The sequence below is a fragment of the Hydra viridissima genome, unplaced genomic scaffold (genome assembly GCF_058129835.1).
Source record: "Hydra viridissima isolate aposymbiotic clone 2 unplaced genomic scaffold, HvirCarnegie_v1 scaffold_1, whole genome shotgun sequence".
NCBI lineage: Eukaryota > Metazoa > Cnidaria > Hydrozoa > Anthoathecata > Hydridae > Hydra > Hydra viridissima.
The window spans coordinates 39,905,539-39,921,715 of NW_028324300.1; the positions used below are offsets into that span (position 1 = coordinate 39,905,539).

The following is a 16,177-nucleotide window of genomic DNA, read 5'->3' on the forward strand; positions in this document are numbered from 1 at the left end:
TAAAATTGTTTTGGATGAAATTGGTTTTGATTGAATAGCAACTCTGCACAGTCTTTAAACAAAATAACATAAGGTTTGTGAGATATTGCAATTTTTTTCTGAATTAATGCAACTTTGTATGTTTAAATATATAAATTATTTTTAATATAGATTTATTTGAAATAATTTACACATAAATTTTCATTTTAATTGGCATTATTTGATGAAAATTGAAAAATCAACGCTGATATCAACGGTTGTTGTTGTTATTATTAAGCATCATGATGCTTAATAGAAATTTTTTTTTAAAAATCAAAATTTGAAACCAAATGACTAAAGTAAGACAACATTTTGCTTTTCTGAAAAAGATTGAGCTAATTGGATGTCTTAATTAAAACATGCTTTTAATCGAACACATAAATTAAAAAACCTGGCAACTTAAAGAACGCAAACAAAAGTACACATTTTTAAAATTATAAATAAACCAATAATAAGGTGATTATCTCTAGCCATACATATTCTTGGTAAACTTATTAAAGACTTGGGTTTTTTAGCAAAAGAACAACATAACAACAAGATAATGCCGTGTCTTTCAGCAATAATTGACTAAGATTGTTTATAACAAAAGAAAATCAACACAATGAATTTGCTTGCAACAGCCTATACCTTAATGGCATTGAAAATTTGTGGGCTTGGTTGATTCAAAAGCTTGCAAAATGGCAATTATTCAACAAAAATAATTTGATTAAAAATATATATTTAAAATATTTTACTTTTTCTAACAAGGATTAAAAATGCTTCTTCAAAGACAAGAGTTATTTAATTGTTAAAGATAATTATTGAAAAAATTCAATAATTTAACAAAAACAACTTTTCAAAAAGAAGTATCTTGAAATTTTTTTTCAATTTGCAATTATTATTTTGAATTATTATTTTGAATTATTATGAATTATTATTTTGAATTATCTGAAGAGAGACATACAAAAACTACAAGAAACTCACCCAATAAGGTTATATCTTGTAAAACATCATTTCTTCCCATAACTTTCAGAGAATTCTGAATGCATGTTCTGTAATCATTTGGATGCTGTTGGTAAAGTTTCTTTAAGAAAATTTCAATTTTACACTTTCCTCTCGTCAAATCATCATGACCTACTAGATCAACATCCACATCATGATCTATTTGATCATTAACAGCATCTACATCATTTAAACTAGTGTAACGTGCAAATATTTTCCACTCTAATGCCACTTTATCTTTTAAAATATTAACTACTTTTGCATCCATTCCTAAATAAAAATTATTTATCACCTGCTATACTATGAATACTTTAATCATATGTATGAGCTTCTTTTCAATAAATTTCAATCAACAAACATATACATTCTAATGTGTTTCATTACCAATTTTAGTACTGGTTACAAAATACAGAGGTTTAACTGATATAAGAAACCGTTGAGTCACAGCTCTCATCAGCAAGAACTACTTGAAAACAAAACAAGTGGCAAACAACTTAAGTTTTAAAAACATTATTTAAATGAGAGAATGACTATCAGAATTGAAACTAAAAAGTTGACATCAATACTTTCTCCTGTACCAACCTGTGAAGAAGATGTTTTAACATTTTATTTGACACATGAGGTTTAATGGGTAACAACATTAACAGTTGTTACCCATTAAACCTCATATGTCAAATAAAATGATTTAAATCCTAAAATGTTTAATTTACAACAATATTCAATTCGAAAAATCTGAAAACTTAGCATGTTTAAGTCTTGTCTATGGACCAGGAAAGAAATGATACTGATATTGTTGTTGTAACAGGAGTTTACACTGAAGAGAAAGAGCAATCACCACACTAAGTGAGCTTAAAATGTTGCTTTATCTCTTTTAAAAGCCACCAATAAAAATTGACTTACATTTATATGTGAAGATTCAAATATAACTTAACAATAATATTGGTGTATATTCAAGTTCTGATACTGCCAATACAGGAAATAAACAGTGAGACTCCAGTCTCTATTTACATAAACTTTTCATTTTTGGTACAAAACATGATATTTATATTATATTTATATTATATTTATATTATGTTTATACTATATTTATATGTTATTCCATTCCGGAAAGTTCTAAGACATTTAATGATGTTATGGATTCAATAGTTTTAATAGCTTTTACCAATGAAAACCAAAGAATTTTAAATATGTGTTTGCAGTTATTTAAGACGATTTTTGAAGGTTATTTTAGGAAAAGCATACGGTATAAATAGAGGAGAAAACTACATTATATTATATTTATATTATATTTTATTTATAGATAACAGTGATTTCAAATTATAACAGTTGTTATATTTTTTGATGAGATTGATACTATATTAATTAGTAACAGTTGCATTAAATTGGTGACAGTCATCTCTTACTTACGGATAAAAATTATTTTACTTATTGAAAGTTATATATATTCAAAAGTAAATTTGAATAGTTTTCAAAAAAAAAAAGAACAAAAAAAAAGAAGAAAAGCAATAAGATTATTTTTTTAAAACTCCCATTTTCCTTTTTTTTCTTTTTTCTTTTATATTTAATAAAATTTGAAGATTGAATCAAGAAAGAAGATAATTACTAACACCATTCAAATTGGCAACAAACAATACTTCATGCAACATAACATAACAGCAATGCACTCTTGTTTTATAGCAAAAACTGTTGATTATCATCAGATTAATTTTTTAGCTTAACAAAGAAATGGGCTTAATTGATATTTGGGTTAAATTGACACATGAGATTAAAACTTTTGTAGACAATATCTTAAAAAACAAACCTGCCAATTTTTTTTTTTTTTTTTAAAGAGAGTGTAAAACTAATCTCTAGTGTATTTTGATAAGAATATTCAAATATTTCTTTTTGAAGTTATTCGAATATTTTTCAAATAATTTTCAAACAACTAAACTTTTTCACTTAAACTTTTTTATGCTCACTAGTAAGCAATAAGCAACAATTTGAAAAAAAAACAAAAAAAAAACAGGCATTTCAATCTAAGAAAAAAACTATAAATGCTATACGAAGCATTACAGATTTATTTCAGAATCTTAGAATTTTAAATGTCTCAACTTATATCAAATAAACGATAATGTTATAGATGAACAAGAGGTGGTGATGTCACTTGCAAATTGTTCAATCTTAAATGACAAATTCGTTTGGTAAACACTTTTTCTTTTAAATGTTCAAAGTTTGAAAACGCTGTATGCAATGATTAATAATCAAAAAAAATAAACCTAACAAAAAAAAAGAAAAGTCAAACTGATTTAAATCGAATTCAAAAACTGATTTAAATCTTCCTGTCAGCAAAGAGCAATATTTGTTAAACTTAAATGCCTACCTATTTGACAGGTTGTTTTTCTCAAGCAAAGGAGTGTAAAGAGTCTGGGTGCTTATTCACAACTTTTCCGTAACTCTTGCGTAGCTGAGCAAAAGTTATGAAAAACTTACGCAAACTATTTTTTGCGTAACTATTTGGTATTCACAACTTTTTCGTAGCGTTTGCGTAAAGTTAAGGTTGCGCATGAGTTACGCAAAACTTACGCAAAAACTTACGCAAATATTTAAAAACTATTTGTATAGAATAAGTAGTTAGTATTACTAAATTCTTTTGCTTTGATAGGTATCTACTAAAAATATTATATATATATATATATATATATATATATATATATATAAATACATATATATACATATATATTTATATATTAATATATATATACATACATATATATATATATATATATATATATATATATATATATATATATATATATATATATATATATATATATTATATTTATATATATTTATATCTGCATGTGTGTCTTATATATAATTATATAATAACTAAGTTATTATATAATTATTTATACCTAAGAACGTTATATATAAATTATATATAACTAAGAACGTATATTTTCCCAAAAAAGGAAGTGAAGATGAGATGGAGAATTAAGGAGAATGAACGATTGAGAGAGAGATGTTTCTAGTAATTTCTTCCTTATTTGGGGAAATACACGTACTTAATTTAAATTTTAAATGTTTCTTTAACTAATTTCTTGATTAATTAAATTAAAATAATATACTATTTACTCAGCAAATGATCTAATAAGGAAATAATTAAAAATTATAAATGTACATATTAATTTTTAATGCCTTTACTGATTACTATAAAATATCTGCAGACTTATTTATTATATTTTATTTATTATACTTATTTTTGTTAACAAAATAAAGTTCTTCAAAGTAGCATAAGTAATAAATAAATATTGCTGCTTAGAAGTAGGTTTTTATTTTTATTAACTCTTTTTTTCTACTAAATATTTTACTAATCATTTTTAATATTAATAGTAGTATAAATTTATATTAAATGGTACAAAAAAGTAGTTTAGTGCTTTAATTTATGTATGGCGTTTTATTTATTTATTTTATTATGGCATTATGATAAATATGTTGATGCTAAAATTTTTTGAGAAATTATTTACTCTAGTGTCAGAAATCACGAAAGATTCTAAAAAAAGAGCTGAAAATTGGACGCTTGAGCAGATAGGACTTTTGGTCAAGCTGTATAACGAGAATAGATGGTTCAATTTAGAGTGAACCATCCATTATATAAAATGTTATGTATATATTTTTTTCACCTTAAAACAAGCTTATGTAGTACTTCTATATTTTTGGTAAATATAATAATATATTTTCCATATATTAACATACGTTAAGTTATTTCTTAAATAATACAACTATAACCTTTTTTTTTACAACAACAATAGCAATATATTATATTTCTATTGTTGTTGTTGTTGTTAAAAAAAAGGTTATAGCTGTATTTTTTAAGTAAATAACTTACGTATAGCAGTATAATATTAATATAAGTATATAATTTATTGGCAGTTACAAACAAAATCTGAAATCTTTTACAATAATTAAAACGCCATTTTTTAATATTAGATGATTTAAAGTTACGCCAAACGTAAGTCAGAAAATAGCAGACGTAACTTTTCTTGCGTAAACTTCGCTGAGCACTTTTTAGGAAAATGTTGTGAATACCGTTTTTTAGACTTTTTGCGTAAGTAAAAACTTACGCAAAAACATAAGTTTTTGCTTAGGCAAAGTTTGTGAATATGACTTTGCGTAACTTTGAACTTACGCCAAAACTTACGCAAATTTTTGACTTACGAAAGAGTTGTGAATAAGCACCCAGAAGTCTAGAACTGCGCTGCCTTAATCATCTATTTATGTTTTGACAACTCCCGGTGTCACGTTAAATAAGTAGAAAAACAGTCCTGCGCATGCGCAAACATATTGTAACTCCTAAACCCCAGCATTAAAAAAGTAGCTGAGATTTTAAACGTAGAAAATCGTGGCCTATGACTACTCTGTTACTGATATTAAGCAATATCTTTGTGATAGGAAAATTAAGGAAGTTTTAAGTTTGAAACAGCGTAAATCATTTCTAAAATATGCAAAAAATGTTCAATTTTTTGGTATGTATTGACTTTTAGAAGAATATCGGCTTTTAACTTTGAGTTTACTAGGAGATAAGTTATTGCAGATATAATATATAAATAAACATTCTATAAAAATGCTATGACTTATATATTTTTTCAAAAATCTATTTTTAATTTGAAATTCAGCCGTAGCATGTACTGCTTGATTTAAAATGTGGCACGTTTGACTTTTATCCATTTAATCCTTTTCTTTTAGATGGAATTTTGGGCGCTACTCGACTTTCTCCCCCCCTAATTTTATGATTGATTCTGATAGAGAATTTTATGCTGATTAAGAATCGTATAAAAACATGGGTCTCAAAATTAATGGAAAGTGCTCTAATTCGAAGTCAAAGTTGTAAAAAATCCCACTAAAAACCCTAATATTCGCCATTTTGAAAATACTAAGTTAATGATCTTTTAGCTGACAAAAGCAAAACGTTAATAGCATGGTTTTTACGTTAAAAAATTCGTTAAAGTATGTTTATCTTGCGCAAATTTTTGTGGCAATGAAAATAGCCGTTTTTTGATTTATTAGAGAATAAACTATATTGCAAGTAAAGTACTTTTGTAATAAACTTTAAAAAAGAATTCACCAGTTTTGTTTCCTAAAAGAAGAACTTATGAAACTTAGTTCATAGTTGTTCTATCACATGTAAAATTTAGAAAATGTAACCTTCAAACCGTTTTTTTTAATAAAAAAAACCAGCGTAGGATACAATAATAATTATTCACCAATTTTTCTACATTCTCACATTCTACGTTCAACCTTTATTTGAAATCTTCTATTAATTTCATTTCGTTATAACACTTTCGTTACAATACTTTAAAATAATAATGCTAAGGCTTATGGAAACCAGGTCTGTTTATTGCGCAATGTAACGGTAATTAATTTTCGTTAAAAATGAAAGCGTTTTGAAAAAAAATGGCGAATATTAGGGTTTTTAGTGGGATTTTTTACAACTTTGACTTCGAATTAGAGCACTTTCCATTAATTTTGAGACCCATGTTTTTATACGATTCTTAATCAGCATAAAATTCTCTATCAGAATCAATTATAAAATTAGGGGGGGGAGAAAGTCGAGTAGCGCCGAATTTTGTACTATGTAAACGCTTGTCATAAGCTACAAGTTCTTTCAAGAGATGAAGAAAAGAAACTTGCTTTTAGAGATGTGCATAACTCTAATCATGGTGCACATGTTGGTCTTAATAACACCAGGTTTAAACTAAAAAGTCTTTTTACTGGCTAGGTAAGAGTATTTGAGTTTGTTTTTCACTAAATATTCTCTTAAAATAATCACTTTTTTTTACATTAAAAAAGACTATTGACATGGTTATTTTTAGTTTTAATGTAAAGATAATACAATTTCTAGAGTTATATTCTTATACTTTTTATAATAATATGTAGTTGTGGTTAGTGATATTACCAAATGGGTAAAAGAATGTGACAAATGTCAGAGGATGGAGAAAATTAAAACTTGTGCTCCAGAACTAAAGCCTATCAAGGTTAATGAATTATGGGAAATTTTAGGTATTGACATTATTAGTCCCCTTCCACTTACAACACAATGTAACAAATATATTTTAACTGTTACTGACCTTTGGAGTAAGTATGTTGAAGCTTTTTTAATACCAGAAAAGTCTGCTTCTTTTGTTTCTAAATGTCTTACTACTTTGTTTTATCAATTTGGTCCTCCAAAAAAGATTATTTCAGACCAAGGTGGAGAGTTTGTAAATGACTTAAGTGATTTTTTATTTTCTACCTTTAATATTAAGCATTTAATAACATCTGCTTATCATCCACAAACAAATGGAAAAGATGAAAGAACGAATCAGACTATTAAGTGAGCTCTATCAAAAGTAGCTAATGAAACCCAGGATATTTGGGATACTTTATTAGAGCCAGTCTTGTTTGATCTCCGTACATGTGTACTATCTTCTACTAAGTACACACCAATTTTTTTAATGTTTGGCAGAGAAGCATGGCTTTTTTCAACTCTAGCTCTTAATGATAGTAATCCTAATTTTATTGGTGATAATATTTCCATTTTGAAAGGTAATGCAACTGAAGACCAAATTCAAGAAAGAATGGATTCTTGTATTTCAGTTCATGCTATAGTAGATAACAATATTTGTATTGCACAAAAAAAAAATGCAAAAGTACTATGATAAAAAACAATTAAAAGGTTTCAAATCATTTAATTTTAAAGTAAGTGACAAGGTTTTAATAAGGAATTACAAAAAGATTGGTCGTAAAGGTAGCCGTATGGAGCATGATTGGCTTTGGCCTACTACAATTAATGATTTTAAACCGAATGGTGTTGTTGTATCCATTAATGGTAAAGTTTGAAAGTCAGCTGTAGCTTTTCCCAATATGAAGTTGTACTTAGAAGAAAATCAAGGTTTGATCTCTACAGATATCTTAAAAGAGCATAGTTACTGTTTGCAAAATGCTGATCTGGTATATATAAATGAAGAATCATATAAAGAAAATTCTAGTTGCTCTTCCACCACATTAGGTAAAAGAACACATGCAAAACATACATCTATAATAAGGTATGATTTAGGGAGAAAGAAAATAAAAGTTCATGAAATGAGAAAATCTTCCTCTTCTCCTAGCAATTATAACAGTAACAAATGTTAGTTGTTGCTGAAGAGAAGCCTGTTGATTTTGTTTAAAAAAGTGTTGAATCAGATTTTGAAGATATCGTTAAAAAAAATGAATTTAGAAGATCAGAGTTTACTAAAGTTTATCATGCAGTTTCTGTTGCCAGTAACTTTTATTCTAAGTTGTCACCACAGGCTAAAGCTGAGGCTCTAAATGTTTTAAAAAACCCATCTGGCTGGCTAGATGATACCTTAATTGATATTGCACATAGTTTACTTTCATTTCAGTTTCCTAAAATATCTAGGTTTCAAAGTTCAGGTATTTTAGTTCTTTTAATTCAGTTATATTCATTCAGAAAGTTATCTTTTTGTGCAAATAGTTAATGTTAGAAAATCACACTGGGTACTTTTAAGTAATGTCTCCTCTGATGTTGGTTCACATTCAAAGTGTGTCCAGTACTACGATTTACTTTTTAATAGTTCAAATAAAGATGATGTGCCATTATCAGTGCACACAGTTGCACGTTCCTACTTGAATTGTAAAACAAGCAACTACTTAACTGTGGAAGCGATGAATTTTCAAACACAAAACAATCAAAATGATTGTGGTCTTTTTGCAATTGCAAATGCAACAGCTTTATGCAATGGTATTGATCCAAGCTTAATTTTACGGAGACATAATGAAATGAGGCAACATTGCCTGAAATGTATCGAGAATGGTAAATTAGAGATGTTTCCTTTTGTTACTGTGTTAGACAATCATAAAAGGTGTGCTTCTTCTTTTGACTGTTACTCTTTTTGTAAGTGCAGACAAAAGAATGATAATTGATTGTCATTTGAATTTTTCTTGTTATGCATTTATAATCATGTATTATTTCTGCTGGTATTGTGTTTAATTAGAAATCTTGTAGAGACATATAGGAATGTTTTGTCAGTGTTATTTAGTATAAACTTTAACATTCAAGTTCAGTTGATAATATCAATGTCTTTTAGATTTTTACATTTACAGGGGTTGGTCAAAATACTACAAACACCAGCTTTAAAAGAGCAAAATTTTCAAAATGAAGAATTTTTTGTTGCTTTTTAGTTAATTATTCATTTACTTTATCATGTTGCTCTAAAAATTTTTATTTTTTTTTCAAATATCATAATTAAGAAATGAATATAAAAAAAAAAACTTTATTGACGGACTTTTAGTCAAATTTCAAAAGAGGACACTTGTTGGTGCACGTATGGCAGGCGCTAGTGTTACAGACATAATAGAGTTGTTTGGAGTTTTAAGAAGCACTGTATCGAGAGTCTGCATTTGCATTTGAACAGGAAGGAAAAAACATCTAAGCAATTTAGTTTTTAGAGTTTTGATTGACTACTTTTCAATTTTCTGTACTTGATGTATAAATAAGACAGAAAAAGAGCGTCATCCTAATCCTCGTTTAGATAAACATAAAATGCTTCCCTGGTCTCACAACCGAAATATAAAGAGTATCTTTATACCTTTAGTAACACATGATGTATAAATATGACAGAAAAAGAGCGTCATCCTAATCCTCGAGTAAGAATTGCGCTTTGTTCAATATTCTGGAAAAATGTATTTTGAGTAACGTTCTTAGCACGGGCTGACTTTACTGAGCTCTTTTTGTATTGAGATGTATATTTAAATATTTATATATACACCCGGTTGCTTTACATAAAAGATGGGAAATAAATGTTTAGTATTAACTGTGTAGTTTCTTCAACGTCGTTTTAATTTAAAGCATTTTACAGCGAAAGAAAGAGTTATGAATTTAGGTCACATTTTTTTTTTTTTAATATAGGGAAGAGTTGCCGAAATTGGAACAGCTCTTTAATTGGAACACTTAGCTTTATTTAGAAACTGGAACTTATTCTACTTTCATGAATATTTTTTCTTGTAAAGAAAATAATTTTTTTTATTTTTTGAAACTTCTAGTATTTAAACTTAAAAACTGCACGTATGTGAATAAAATTACTTTTTTTTAAAGAAAAAAATTTTTGCGATCTAATTTTATCGTTGCATTTAAACGATTACAGAAGCTTAACGATATTGAGTTTGATGATAATTTTTTTAAAATTTTAAATTTTAAGGGTTTCAAGTCTATGTGATATTAAGAGCTTATATCGTAAGTTGTTACTTGTATGTAAATATTTTGCTACATCACTATGGTCCTATGTTGCCCAGAATCTTAACTATTGAAATTTTAAACAATAAAAAAAAAAATATTCTATTAAGCTGCTGTTATAGACCACCTGTTGGTGCGTCTGAAAATCTTAGTTTCTTTTTACGGCAAAATATCATTCACAAAGGTAGCAAAGAAAACAAAATTACTTTTATAATTGGTGATTTTAACATAAACTGTTTAATTTATAGTAAAGATAAAAAAGTAAAAAGTTTTTATGATGAAATATTTATGGCAGGAGCGCTTCCTTTAATCAATCGCCCTACTAGAATAACCAAAAATTCAACGACGTTGATTGATAATATTTTTACCACAAATATTTATAATAAGAAATTACAAAAAGGAATTATAAAAACTGACATATCCGATCATTTCCCCATTTTTCTAACAATCCACACTGTATCCTCTAATAACCACGAAAGACAAAATGTAATAAAAAAAAGTGTCTTCAACGAGAACAATATAAAATCCTTTCAATACCAATTATCACTTCTGCATTGGAAACATATTAACTTTAGTGATGACGCAAATACAATATATAATAAATTCTTTGATACGTTCTTCTCAATATACAATGCAAACTTTCCACTTTGTGAACAAATAACAAAAAAAAAAACCTTGAATAGTCCATGGATTACCAAAGGACTTAGAAAATCCTCTAAAATCAAACAGAAACTATATATAAAATATTTAAAAACAAAATCAGATGAAAACCATCAAAAATATAAAAATTACCAACATTTATTTGAAAAAATTCGTAAAAAACTAAAAAAAAATTATTATTCAAATTTAATAAGTAAATTTAAAAACGACACAAAAAGTACTTGGAGAACGTTAAAAGAAATAACAGGAAAACAAACAAAAAATTCAAATTCCCTCCCTAAAGTAATTAAAATAAATAAAACAAATATATATGAACCAAACGAAATTGCAAATGAGTTTAATAAATATTTCATTGATGTAGGAACTAAATTGGCAAATAAGATTCCTATTACGGAAAAAACGTTTAGTGATTTCCTAGAGCCTATAAACAATTCGTTTTCTGTAGATAATTTATATTCTGACTTATCTTTTGATGAGTTTGAAAGAGCTTACAAATCTCTCAAAAGAAACAAAGCTACGGGTGCGGACGAAATAAATGGTAACATAGTCATAGATTGCTTTGAAAATTTAAAATGTGTTCTTTATAAAGTCTTCAGGGCATCTATACAGCAAGGTGTTTTCCCCGACCAATTAAAAATAGCTAAAGTTACTCCAATTTACAAAGAAGGAAAAAAATCAAATATTAGTAATTATCGCCCTATCTCGGTTCTTTCAACCTTCTCGAAAATTTTAGAAAGAATTATATACAATAGAACATACAATTATCTTAATCTAAATAAACTTCTATATAAAAATCAATTCGGTTTTAAAAAAAATTGTTCAACTGAACAAGCCATTACACAATTCATTCGTGAAATCTCCAATTCATTTGGTAGATCACAATATACACTAGGTATTTTCATTGATCTATCAAAAGCATTTGACACGGTCGATCACAAAATTCTACTTAAAAAACTCAAATTTTACGGAATTAATGGCAAATTAATAAAATGGTATAAAAGTTACTTGACAAATAGAAAACAATTTGTTTCCTATGGTGATTATTTTCAAAATAAAAAATTAATTGACATAAAATGTGGTGTTCCACAGGGTTCTATTCTAGGTCCACTTTTGTTTCTAGTCTATATAAATGATTTAAATAAAGCTTCTAACCTTATGAGTATCATGTTTGCCGACGATACTAATTTATTTCTTTCAAACAGTGACATTTATGAGCTTTTTTCATATATGAATAAAGAACTCAATCACATCTCCAACTGGTTTAAGTGCAACAAGTTAACTTTAAACATTGACAAAACAAAATGGGTCCTTTTCCACTCTCTCGCAAAAAAACGCTTTTTACCAAGTAATTTACCTAAACTTTTTATTGATGAAATTGAAATAAAAAAGGAGTCGGTCACAAAATTTTTAGGCATTTACATTGATGAAAATATTACATGGAAGTATCATATCGACTTTATTTCTACTAAATTGGCAAAAAGTATTGGAATTCTATATAAAGTCAGATACTATCTAAGTAAACAAAATTTAATTCAACTCTACTACTCATTTATTCATAGCTATTTAAATTATGCAAATATTGTTTGGGGAAGTACCTCTAAAAGTAAGTTGCGAAATCTTTACCGTCGTCAGAAACACGCAATGCGTATAATATGTTTTGAAAATCGTTTCTCTCATTCAAATATTTTATTTAAAAGCATTAAAGCACTCAATGTCTACGAACTTAATGTCTATAATATCTTATGTTTTATGTTTCGTTGTAAAAGTGAACAACCATTGTCGATTTTTAAAGATCTTTTTACCCATAAAACTATAACCAAATATCCTCTACGAAATAATAATTTATTACTTGAACCCTTTAGTCAAACAAAGTTTAATCAATTTTGCATAAACTATCGAGCACCATATTTGTGGAACAAAATTGTTGTTCCAAATTTTGATTTGTCAATTTCATTTTCAGTTTTTAAAACTAAATTAAAAAACTATCTTCTTTCTACTGGCAATATATATAAATATTTTTGAAATGAAAAATTATTTCACTCTGGATAATTTGTAGTATTATTTTCAGTTTTTGTTAATTCTACATTGTTACTAGTTATTAAATCAATTGTATTTTTATTTTATTATATATACACGTTTGATATATTTTATATGGTTCTGACGACAAGATCTTTTGGATCTTCTTTCAGATACCAAGTTTATGTATTGTTATATTGTTGTATTACGATTAATAATTGAAAACTAAAAAGGAAAAGAAAAAAAAAAAAAAAAAAAAAAAAAAAAGTTGCCGTAATTGAAACGATGTCATCTCATAACACGCTACTTGACGTCCGAATTATCAGAAAATTTCATTAGTCCGACTGTATAATATTTTTTAAAGCGAATTTCTTTTATAGACATAGTATTATTGTTAGACATTTGTTGCTTTTTTGGAATTGGTATTTAGTCTTGCTTTAAAGTATGAAATGATTTTTCTTTTATCTTTTAGTAAAAAATAAAATGTAAAAGTTTTACAAAAGTTATACATTTCTATTTAACGGATAAACTTGTAAGACAACATAAAGTATATACCCAGCATAAGTTTTTTACTGTATATAGAAGTTAATATATAAAGTTGCAAACTTTATATAGTTTATATAGATTTTGATTTATATAGTTAATGATTAACTAAACAAAAATGATGAAAAATAATGATTATATAATGAGTATATAATTAACTTAATCATATACGAATAACAAATAAATATATGAAAAAATAAGCCTGTAATAAGATTATAAAACTCTCCTTATGTATCTTCATAGTAATTTGCTTTTATTTTAGATGCAAACACCACGAAAATATGGAAAATGGAAAGTAGAAAACTTGAAAAAGGCTGTTGAAGCAATAAAACAAGGAGAACTCAGCTTAAATGAAGCCGCTTATGAATTTTGTATTCCAAAAGCAACTTTGTCAAGGCATATAAATGAAAAAAACAAAGTTGCTGTTGCAAATGTGAAATTTCATAGTCGACTTACCACCTTACCTAATGAAATTGAAACAGAACTAGCTGATCACTGTTTATTATTTGAATCGATGTACTTTGGATTAAGGATTGATGATCTTCGTTGTCTAGCATTTGATATTGCGGAAGCTAACTACATCACACATAATTTTAACAAACAAACACGAATGGCAGGAAAAAAGTGGTATTATGCATTTATGCAAAGGCACCCACAACTGTCGCTTCGTGGGCCTGAATCAACATCAATTGCATGTGCACAAGGTTTTAATAAAGAACGAGTGCAATCTTTCTTTAATTTACTTTCAAAGTTATACATGGAAGAAAAGTTAACTCCAGACAGACTTTATAATATGGATGAAACTAGTTTATCAACAGTACAAGATGGTCAGATAAAAATTTTTAGTGCAAGGGGCAAAAAACGAGTTGGAATTATGACTAGTAGTGAACGAGGAAATTCAGTAACAGCTGTAGTTTGTGTATCTGCAGCAGGATTTTATGTTCCACCAATGTTAATATATAAATGCAAAAGAATGAAGCCAGAAATAACAAATGGTGCACCTCCAGGAACTGTATTTAGTACTCAAGAGAAAGGATGGATGTCAAATGAAGGTTTTTTAGATTGGCTCAATCATTTCATTAAAGTTGTTAAACCTTCAAAACAATCAAAAGTTTTGTTGATACTTGATGGTCATGTTACACATTAAAAAAATTTGGCAGCGATATATCTAGCACGAAATGCTGGAGTGCGTATGGTATCACTACCTCCCCATACTACACACAGACTGCAACCATTAGACGTTGCGTTCTTTGGACCACTTGGTACATACTATGATGAAGCTATGCGAAAATGGATGCGGTCACATATATCACAACCAGTAACAACTTGGCAAGTTGCAGAATTATTTGGTGACGCATATAGTCAGGCAGCATCATTGAGAATTGCTATGAAAGGATTTCAGGCTAGTGGGTTGTGGCCTTTGGACATAAATGTATTCACTGATTCTGATTTTACAGCCTCTTCATTTACTGATGTTGGTCCTTCAAACAATCTTCAGTCATCTGAAAGTAAAGATGGGATGACAAAACTATCTACAGATAAATCAAGTGAAAAAAAATTAAAATGTCATGTTTCAGTTTCAACTTTGTCTCTTTTGCCAGTGGTTTCACTTGAAGTAAAAAACAAAAAAAGAAGATCACGAACAACTCAGGCGGCTGATCTTACAAGCTCCCCATATAGACGTGCTCTAGAAATTACACCAAGAAATCAAAAGCACACACTAAATCAAATAGCTTCCAAACAAATTAAAAAATCTACAAAAAAAAAGCTCACACTAAATCCAATAACTGCCAAATTATTGCAAAAACCACAGGAAAGCAAAGTAGCACTTGACTCAATCACCATGGACCAAATGAAATTGAGCACATCAAATAAAATCACCATCGCCACCACAGCACACCACATATCACCACTACCATCCCAAGTGCAGAAGCTGCAAGAAAAAAAAAATTATGAATTGTGAAAAAAGGATTAAATATTTGTTGTAATTTTTATTTGTTATTATATCTTTTAAATATCTTTTATTAAAAAGCTAATCAATTAATTTTTCCTTTGAGCCATAAGTTTTATAGCTGTAATTTATTCAAATATTAGAACTGTTCTAATTAAAGAATATATGTGTTCCATTCAAGGAGACCAGTTGCCTTTATTGGAACAAAATGATGCCTTGAAAAATCAAAGTTTATATCCAATAAGGGTGCGATCAATAGAGTCGAATCATTAATAAAAGCATAGTAGGGTTGTATATCTATATTATTTAATTCATAAATGTTTTCATAGTTAAGCCATCTTTCCTTAATAAATATTTTTTCCTAAAGTGTTCCAATTAAGGCAACTCTCCCCTACGCTATTTAGGTGACATTGCTGTCGAGTGAAACTCGTGTGTTTTACAATGCTCAGTTTTCTGCAGTAAATGAATTAATTTTATTTCTCCTGAACTGTTCTTGCAAAAATATCAGAATAATTCTACACGAATTCGCGCTGTTAATACCAATCTAAAGTTTAAGTTCCCATTTATCTGTGTTTGTGGACATCTATTTATATAATTTAAATTGAACTCTCATTTAACGTTCAAAAAGCAAAGAACTTGTACTGGAAAGAAAAGAGTATTTTGTGGTAACCAACACACTTTATCATCACCAACATCAATGACAAACTCAAAAAAATATTCAGACATTGATACAAGTTCTTCAAGATCAGCCAGCA

General features: G+C 27.7%; 1 protein-coding gene and 2 pseudogenes across 2 annotated transcripts in view; 2 read left to right on the plus strand and 1 right to left on the minus strand.

The window, feature by feature from the left end:
* LOC149894945 (NACHT, LRR and PYD domains-containing protein 3-like) overlaps window positions 1–3,389 on the minus strand; it is a 226,798-nt gene extending 223,409 nt beyond the window's left edge. The window contains exon 1 of the mRNA XM_090076757.1: window positions 3,359–3,389. The gene's annotated coding sequence lies outside the window, so the exon portion shown is untranslated. The remainder of the gene's footprint in view (window positions 1–3,358) is intronic.
* A 4,270-nt stretch (window positions 3,390–7,659) lies between these two features.
* Window positions 7,660–9,833, plus strand: LOC149894957 (uncharacterized; annotated as a pseudogene).
* Window positions 9,834–13,207: 3,374 nt separating this feature from the next.
* On the plus strand, window positions 13,208–15,504 carry LOC145183000 (uncharacterized; annotated as a pseudogene). Its single transcript, XR_016449243.1, has 2 exons — window positions 13,208–13,370; window positions 13,734–15,504. The product of XR_016449243.1 is annotated as an uncharacterized LOC145183000 (transcript).
* The last annotated feature ends 673 nt before the right edge of the window (window positions 15,505–16,177 follow it).